Here is a 10,087-nt window from a genome sequence, read left to right on the forward strand (position 1 = left end):
CAGGGGCGAGCGCGGCGGGGTCGGGGGCGAGCGCACCGAGGTCCGGGGCGGGCGCGGCGGTGCGACGGGGCTGGGGAAGAGAGAGTGGGGATTTGGGGGAAAAGGCAGGATGAAGCAGGGAGAGGGAGAATTTTGGGTTAAGTGGACGTAGTAGTAGCGCGTTTACACGAAACACGCTACTACTATTACGAGCAGCTATAGCGATTTTCTGCAGAAACCGCTACTGCTACCTTGACTAGTTGTAGCTCTTTTTCACTAAAGCGCTACTGCTATAACCAGTTTCCCTTTTTTTCTTTTCCTCAGCATAATAGGAACATATATATTACATCATTGGACCCTTGCATAATAATGGCTAAGTGTGTATACAAAATAGGAACATATATATATTACATCATTGGGCCCATGCATAATAATGGCTAATTAAGTGTGTATACAAAATAGGAACATATATTTCCATTTTGCAAAAGCATGAAATATTAATCACACCTCTATCTCGAGATCGAGCACACGGTGGAGATGATGATGTAGGGAGGTCAAAAGTGCACAAAGCTCTTCTTGACAAAGAAAGATCTAGTTAGGGGGCAAATAGGTCACTTAACTAAATGCTACATCTACCTAGCTAGCTAATTTGGGAGGAGACAACTTCAACTAGTGGAGGGGGAGGAAAAAGAGAAAGGAGATGAATTAATGGAGGTGGTGTAGTTATAGCTAGGAGTAATGAAGAGAGAGAAAGGTAGGTAGAAGACGGAGAGTAATGGGGGAAGAAGTATTGAGGAAGAATAAGAGTGAGAGAAGGAGGATGTGGGAGGTAGGGGAAAGGGAGGATAGGAGATGGGGAGGGGAGGTGGAAAAGGTGGTGGGTGTTGTGTCTTAGCAGTAGCGCGGGAGAGAAAGTGCGCTGCTGCTAAGAGCGTAGCAACAGCGCGCTTTCCTGTCACGCGCTACTGCTAAACGGGCCAACCATGTGCACAATTTCAAAATTAGCAGCAGCGAGGTGACAAAAAAGCGCGCTGCTACTATGGCATTAGCAGCAGCGCGCTCCCTGGCGCCGCGCTACTGGTAAACTTATGTCGTTGTGTACTGTCGGTGGATTTTTGTAGCAGCGCGGTTTAAGCGTCACGCGCTACTGCTAAGTTTGCACCAGTAGCGAGCTTTCCGTAGCCGCGCTGCTACTACTTAGCAGCAGCGCCTGTTTTTATGCCGCGCTGCTACTAAGATTCTGTGTATAAGGTTTTCCCTAGTAGTGCATGAAACAATCGCTTGGCTTGTCATCGAGATTGTGCATGATTTGAAAATTTTGTGTGGTGAAGATGGAGCATAGCCAGACTATATGATTTTGTAGGGATAACTTTCTTTGGCCATGTTATTTTGAAAATACATGATTGCTTTATTAGTACGCTTGAAGTATTATTATCTTAATGTCAAATGATAGACTATTTCTTTGAATCACTCGTGTCTTAATATTCATGCCATGATTAGATATATGATCAAGATTATGCTAGGTAGCATTCCACATTAAAAATTATTTTTTTATCATTTACCTACTCGAGGACGAGTAGGAATTAAGCTTGGGGATGTTGATACGTCTCCGTCGTATCTATAATTTTTGATTGTTCCATGCCAATATTATACAACTTTCATATACTTTTGGCAACTTGTTATAATATTTTTGAGACTAACATATTGATTCAGTGCCCGGTGCCAGTTCCTGTTTGTTGCATATTTTGTAAATCCTTATCAAACGGAGTCCAAACGGGATAAAAATTGACGGAGATTTTTTTGGAATATATGTGATTTTTGGGAAGAAAAATCCACACGAGACGATGCCCGAGGGGGCCATGAGGCAGGGGGCGCGCCCCTGACCCTCGTGGCCACCCCGTAAGGCGGTTGATGCCCTTCTTTCACCGCAAGAAAGCTAATATCCGGATAGATATCGTGTTAAAATTTCAGCCCAATCAGAGTTACGGATCTCCAAGAATATAAGAAACGGTGAAAGGGCGGAATCTGAGAGCACAGAAACAGAGAGACAGATAGACAGATCCAATCTTGGAGGGGATCTCACCCCTCCCATGCCATGGAGACCATGGACCAGAGGGGAAACCCTTCTCCCATCTAGGGAGAAGGTCAAGGACGAAGAAGAAGGTGGGGGGCTCTCTCCCCCTCGCTACCGGTGGCGCCGGAACACCGCCGGGGGCCATCATCATCACCGCAATCTACATCAACACCTCCGCCATCTTCACCAACATCTCCATCACCTTCCCCCCTCTATCTACAGCGGTCCACTCTCCTGCAACCCGCTGTACCCTCTACTTGAACATGGTGCTTTATGCTTCATATTATTATCCAATGATGTGTTGCCATCCTATGATGTCTGAGTAGATTTTCGTTGTCCTATCGGTGGTTGATGAATTGCTATGATTGGTTTAATTTGATTGTGGTTATGTTGTTGTCGTTTGGTGCCCATCATATGAGCGCACGCGTGGATCACACCATAGGGTTAGTTGTATCTTGATAGGACTATGTATTGGAGGGCAAGAGTGATAGAAACTTCAGCCTAACATAGAAATTGATGCATACGGGATTGAAGGGGGACCAATATATCTTAATGCTATGGTTGGGTTTTACCTTAATGAATGTTAGTAGTTGCGGATGCTTACTAATAGTTCCAATCATAAGTGCATAGAATTCCAAGTCTGGGATGACATGCTAGCAGTGGCCTGTCCCACATAAAACTTGCTATTGGTCTAGTAAAGTAGTCAATTGCTTAGGGACAATTTTGCAACTCCTACCACCACTTTTCCACACTCGCTATACTAACTTTATTGTTTCTTTATCTAAACAGACCCTACTTTTTATTTATGCGCTCTTTATTATCTTGCAAACCTATCCAAAAACACCTACAAAGTACTTCTAGTTTCATACTTGTTCTAGGTAAAGCGAACGTTAAGCGTGCGTAGAGTTGTATCAGTGGTCGATAGAACTTGAGGGAATATTTGTTCTACCTTTAGCTCCTCATTGGGTTCGACACTCTTACTTATCAAACGAGGCTACAATTGATCCCCTATACTTGTGGGTTATCATGGCGTGGACGTGGCTTGGGATCTCTAGGGTCAAAAAGCTCTGAGTACCGGATGTAGGTTCCCACTACCTCCATGGACGAGATCTAGGGTTCGAGAGTTGTATTAGTTGCCCACCCAACCTCCCACACAGCAATTCGAATTACAAACACTCTCTAGCCTGGCCGAAGCTACCTCCTTTCCACCCCCCCCCCCTCTCACAGGAAGCGGTGAGGGGTATTTAAACTGGCTATCGCTACACCCGCCTCAGTGAGACCGGTTTGGGCTTGCAAGCCACTAGGGAGATTTTTGAATGCGAGTGGGCCGGCCTGTCGGCCCACGACTTGAATCCCCTGCTTCCCGTCGTTTGCTTGTGTCATCTTCAGTGTCACCGCCCGGGCCGCTGACAGCCTCGGCGGTCGCACAGCCAGGAATACTCCAGCCAAAGAAGTTAGCGAACGCCTCCACGACATCCTCGGCGAGAGGCCGCTCGGATAGAATAGCGTATTTTTCCAACAGCTAGAGAGGGATGGGCGTGTCATCGTCCTGCCGCCCGACTTCTTTTGTCTTCCACTGCAAAAAACTGATAAAACCAACCATGGTACTTGATATACACCACGTGCACTAAGATTTATGAAAATAGAGTATGTTTTTTGGAATTCTATGTATAGTTTGTGAGTATAAGAGCATATGAAAAATGTATAGTTTGGAATTCTATGGAGCCATTTGCCTCTGTCATTGATCATGTCAGTTTCAAATGAAGATAAAAATGTGTTCAAATAATTTAAATTCGTGTTAACAATTTGGAGGCACAGTGTAACTACCCATAGTTTACAATGAGAACGGAGAAAAAAAAATCCCGATTATGCGATGCAATTCATGCACAATTTTCTAAGGGAATTTAAAATTTACATCCGGACCACTCGACGGATAGATACAGGCCCGTGTTGAATGACAATTTGTGTCTGGACAGATCGGTCGGATGCTTGCGAGAGGTTTGCGAGTCGGTGTTGGAGATGCCCTTACGTGGCACATGCGCGGCTTTAGCGAGTCCAGGCTTGAGCAGACAGCGATGTATCTCCTCCTGTTGGGGTGGGATTGGGGAGGAGAACTTTTGGTTCCTGGGTACATATGTACCCTATATGGAAAAAAATAGCAATTCAACAAAAAGTCAAATTTTTCTGAAAATGTTTTTGAAATAAACTTGACCATTCATTCTACTAATGAGAAAAGTTTCACAAAAAGAAAAACCCTCTTTGACTTCTTTTCAAAAAGATAAATTTTTGGTCAAAATAGCGTGAATAGTCACCTATAATAGCAAATAATTTTTGTCTTTTTTGCTGTGAAGCCAATGTTGGTTTTTTTGTGAACATTTATATACTAGTGCGCAAGTAAGTCAAGTTTAATCTAAAAATACTTTTGAACTATTTTGATTTTTTTTCTTTAATTATTTAAAGCAAATCCTCATATAGGGTGTATATACACCAAAGGGTATTTCCCTTGGATTGGTTGCTATCTTGGGCCTGCTTGCTGGCTTGGCTTGGTCAGCAGCTGTTTTTTAGGCTTGACTTGGTCAGCAGCTATGGATGTGTTGGTTGCTTTGGCCGTAGCCGAAAGGGAGAGAAGCACAAACACACACACACACACAGGGAGGGAGGGAGAGAGAGAGAGAGAGGGGGGGCAATGAAAACTGAGGTTCAACCATTAAACTCCACAAGAAGAGGAACTAATATATTCAGTAGTAATCAGTCTCGATCTCTTCTGTTACTAGTACGACTACACATGCCTCTTCCATTCATTATTCAGGCTAGGGTATGGCAACAGCAACAGTTCCCTACGAGACATTTAATAAGGCTTAAAATTTTCAAACAACTTTGTATTGAATAAAAGTTTGTTTCATCACTTCTAGCACATATTATAGGACATAATAGAAGGCAATGTGTAAAACCAAAATGTAGCAATCAAAATATTCGCTATAATGATAACATGAGAGACAAGATTACCTCAAAAGGATGTCTTGCATTTCCGAATTCCAGAATACATTGCTGGACAACAAGATTCAATAACCTACAAGATAAAAATAGAATTGAACTTTCTAGTCAAATATAATAAAGGGTCTGTCTATGTTACATCTAGTCTATATCACATCTAGACGTGAGATAATACCTCACATCTAAGTATGATGTCAGCATAACCTTCAAATTTTTTTGTCATGTTTGTTTGATTTTAATTTTTCAAAGCCCAAAACTAAAAACGAGCTTGCCCTATGTCCACCTGGGTTCCTACTATATATCATGTATCCCCTCTAGCTAGGGTTTTTCTCCTCCCGGTGGCACTCGCACCGAAGTGGAGATCATGATCCCCTCCACCTCCCTACCATTGATCGACGACGCCTATGGGTGGGAGGCCAACGTGGTTGACAGGAGGTCGCCCTAGGGAACATCCCGCCTGTGGAATCTGTTGTTTCTCGGGCAAGATTTCTGATGGAGGGCTCAATGTCTGCATCTGAAGCGGCGATGAGCGACATGGAAGCAATGATGAAGGAGTTGGGATTGAAAGAGGATGATCTTGTGGATGTTGTGGTTGAGGATGGTGACATACCGGAGGAGGCTGCTCGCTGGATGGCTACCGCTCGTGTGGACATGGACAAGCCATATAGTCAGTACTGGTTCTTCCTCAACATGCGGGTTGCTTGGGACTTAGCGCAAGAAGTCAAATTCCGACTGCTGGAGGATAACCTATATACCATGCAATTTTCTTGCCTACGTGATTGGGAGCGAGTAATGGAAGATGGGCCATGGACCTTCAAGGGTAAGGCTGTCGTTATAGAGCCATATGATGGAATCACCAAACCATCGTCTATTAGTTTGAACAAGATAGAGATGTGGATCCAAATTCACAACCTCCCGGAACTGTTTTTTGGCCTGATCAAATCCCTTGCTGCAACTGTCGGAGACTTCGTCTATGCTGAACCCATGTCTCAAGACTTTGAGTGTAACTTTTTCAGGGTTCGGGTAAAGGTGGATGTCACAAAGCCTCTCAGGAACGTTGTTTCGTTGGTGGTGAAGAGGAAGAGAGAGATCTTCAGGGTCAAGTATGAGAGGTTACCCGATTGGTGCGTCGTCTGCGGTATGTTAGGTCACCTGTATAAAGAATGTGGCAATGGAATTCATCCTCCTTCCACGCTAGGGTTCAAAAACCTCCAAGAGGATTGGTGCAAGGGTCTAGGCCGTGGCCCTGGAGCCAGGAGTTCGTCGGGCGGGGGAAGAGGTAGAGGCAGGTCTGGCCATCGAGCAGGTCGTGGTGCAAATCAGCGTGGTGAAAGTCAGCACGAAAGCATGGAGTGGATGGAGTAGGATGATCCTAGTCTTAAAGAAGATGATACATACATGAGGGGGGTTGAGGGCTACAGGAAGCGTGGAGCTGCACAAGTCAATATGGGCGCGCCTGTAACATCAGAGAATGCAACAAAGAGCAGCACGAGTTAAGCGCTTCTGGCTTTACCCCTAGCGGTGGTACCTCTGAGCCCGACCTCTAAGCAAGAACCAAAGAGAACAAAGGCCACTGTGATGATGTTTGAGAAGGGAAATCTGAAGCCTATAGCTAGCAACAATTCTTTTGATGCATGTTTGGCGGGCTCCTCGGAGGAGTCGCGCCTAGCACAATGAGTCTCCTATGCTGGAACTATCGTGGGGCTGGCAAACCCGTGACAGTTCATGAGCTTCGTGATCTCATGAGGCTACTTGCCCCCTCTATCGCATGTATTGTCGAAACTCAAATGGAGGGATCTTGAGTAGAGAATTTAGTAGGCACTTTAGGTTTCAATAAAAGTTTCGCTGTTAGCAGTTGTGAAAGGAGTGGAGGCTTAGGTAACTTTTAGAATGATGAAATAAAACTTGAAGTTGTTGGTTATTATGAGTACCACATCGATGCTATTATTGATGTGATGGTTGATATCCGAACTATGGTTACCTTTATGTATGGGGAGGCACAAGTGAGGGAGCGATACAAAACCTGGGATATGCTACGAGGCATCGTCGAAACCAGTGACTTGCCATGGTTGGTCGTTGGAGATTTCAATGAGGTCCTTCATGCACACGAACATGACGGTGTCGGCAATTGGAGTCAGGCACAGATGGACTTGTTCCATGATGCTCTGGATACGTGCGGCCTCTCTGACATTGGATACTCTAGGAATAACCGGACATTTGAGAAGAAGGTTACTGGAGGAACTTTCACTAGAGTCAGATTAGACAGGGGAGTTGCAAACCAAGCTTGGTCCATTGCATTCCCAGGAGCTACATTGGAGCATCACTTAGCAGCGACCTCTGATCACGTACCCATCTTTGTACGTTACAGCGAGTTTCATGCATGCAGCCGTGGCCCGAGGCCATTTAAATACAGAATCTGTTGGGAGAGAGACCCACGCTACCGGCTGTGGTAGAGACCGCCTGGACATCCACTAGTGGTTCCTCGGTCCAAGAGCTCAAGGAGAAGTTGCACTCACTAGCAGGGGATCTCTCCAGATGGGACCGCATGCACTTCGGTAATGTTCACCAGGAAATAATGCGACTGAAAAAAGAGCTACAGGAGTTACGTGATATCCAAGGTAGGTCGGGATCCAATCATTTGGAGGCTAAGATTGTTGATCGCCTGACAGAATTGTACCACGGGGAAGAAATGCTATGGAGACAAAAGGCTAGACTGGAGTGGCTTACACGCGGGGACAAAAATACATATTTCTTCCACCTTAGGGCTAGCAGAAGGAGAAGGAAAAACCAAATTAAAATTTTGCAGCGACCGGACGGGCAAATGACTGGAAATAAAAGTGAGATCGAGTCCCTGATTTTTATGAGGAGTTGTACACTTCGGTAGGGGTGCAAAATATGAATCAAGTACTGGAAACAGTCCCATGCAAGGTCACCCCATCCCTGAATGAAGCTCTTAATGCGCCATACACTCAGATGGAAGTAAAAAAATGCTCTCTTCCAAATGTTCCCACTAAAAGAACCCGGTCTGGATGGATATCCTGCACATTTTTTCCAGCGTCACTGGGAGGTTTGTGGGGATGATGTTACCAATGTGGTTCTGAAAATCGTCGAAGGTACGGAGACGACTGAGTGTATTAATGAGATTGTGCTAGTTTTAATCCCCAAGGTAAAAAATCCCACTTTTCTATCCTAGTTCCGACCGATCAGTCTATGCAATGTCTTGTACAAAATAGCTTCGAAAGTTATACCCAATCGCCTCAAGCTAGTGTTACCTGACATTATTTCTAAGCAGCAATCAGCATTTGTCCCAGACAGGTTGATCACCGACAATATTATAACTGCATATGAATGTCTGCATTTTATGAAGTGAAACAAGGCGAAGAAGCATCAATCGTGCGCGCTGAAACTTGACATGATGAAGGCATATGACAGGGTCGAGTGGGAATATCTGAGAGCTATAATGCTTAAGTTGGGCTTCACTGAGAGGTGGGTTGATATAGTAATGAATTTAGTGACACAGTGAAGTTCTCTATCATGTTCAATGGTAAGAAATTGCAGGAGTTTACGCCAACTCGTGGAATTAGGCAGGGGGCCCAATATCCCCATACTTGTTCTTGTTAGCAGCAAAGGGTCTTTCGTGCCTCCTTAAATCCAGAAGTGAGTCATCCAACTTGAGTGTTTTGCCGGTAGCATCTTCAGCTCCACCTGTGAATCATCTTTTATTTGCAGATGACAGCTTATTGTTCTTCAAGGCAAACGGTGTGGGCGCTAATGAGGTAAACCAGGTTCTGAATATTTATTGCCAGGCAACTGGTCGGCGTATAATTTTTTTGAAATCATCAATTTTCTTCAGAAAAGGAGTACCTGAGAATGTAAGAGTGCAGATTAAAGATCTGCTTAACGTCCCAAACGAGACACTGAATGAGAAATACTTGGGAATGCCGTCTGATATTGGTAACTCAAAAAATGGTGCCTTCAAATATTTAAAGGATCGTTTATGGATAAGGTGCAAGGCTGGATTGCAAACACTATGTCAACAACGGGTAAAGAAGTCCTGGTTAAAGCTGTAGCTTAGGCAGTGCCGATTTATTCTATGTCCTGCTTCAAACTCCCTAGAGGCCTGCGTGAACACCTCAATATGTTGATAAGGAAGTTCTAGTGGGGGAGCAAAGAGGGTAAACGCAAATCTCATTGGGTCTCCTGGCAAACTATGAGTCAACCAAAAGGTATGTAGGGCTTAGGGTTCAAAGATTTCGAGTTGTTCAATCTTTCTATGCTTGCCAGGCAGGCTTGGATGTTACTTCAGAATCCGGATACTTTGAGTGCACGACTGTTGAAAAGCATATACTTTCCAAATTCTGATATATTGCAAGCTAGTCTCGGCGGCCACCCTAGCCAGGTATGGAGGGCTATTGTTGAAGGAAGAGACATTTTAAAGTAGGGCCTGATTAGGCATGTTGGGAATGGTAACACGACACACATCTAGAATGACAACTGGCTTCCCAGGGACGAGATGCTCTGTCCGTATGGCTGCAATGTACAGAACCCGTCATCATTGGTTTTAGAATTAATTGATCACACGTCGACAACTTGGAACAGAGCAAGGGTGGAAGCGAATATCATGCCAATGGATGCACAAGTTATCTTGGGACTTCCTCTATGTACCCAGAATCTCCCTGACTTTTGGGGCTGGCATTTTGAGAAACATGGATCGTTCACTGTGAAGTCAGCTTATAAAATGCTCGTACTGACAAAACTGCGGAGAGAAGCATGGTTGGAGGGAGCCGGAGGCTCTTCTAGCACCAATGCCGAAGAGAAAGTATGGAAATCACTATGGAAGACAAGTGTCCCAGCCAAGGTGCGGATGTTCTTGTGGGGCCTATCCAAACACTCGCTACCAACGAATGATGTACGCATGCATCGACACATGACAGATTCAGCCAGATGTGGGCTTTGTGGTGCGCCTAACTCGTGGCGGCATTCGCTCATCAAATGTGCCGCTTCCAGAAGCATTTTTAGGTCCTCGTAGATAGCGATTTA

The sequence above is a fragment of the Triticum dicoccoides genome, chromosome 1A (genome assembly GCF_002162155.2).
Source record: "Triticum dicoccoides isolate Atlit2015 ecotype Zavitan chromosome 1A, WEW_v2.0, whole genome shotgun sequence".
In the NCBI taxonomy this organism is placed as follows: domain Eukaryota; kingdom Viridiplantae; phylum Streptophyta; class Magnoliopsida; order Poales; family Poaceae; genus Triticum; species Triticum dicoccoides.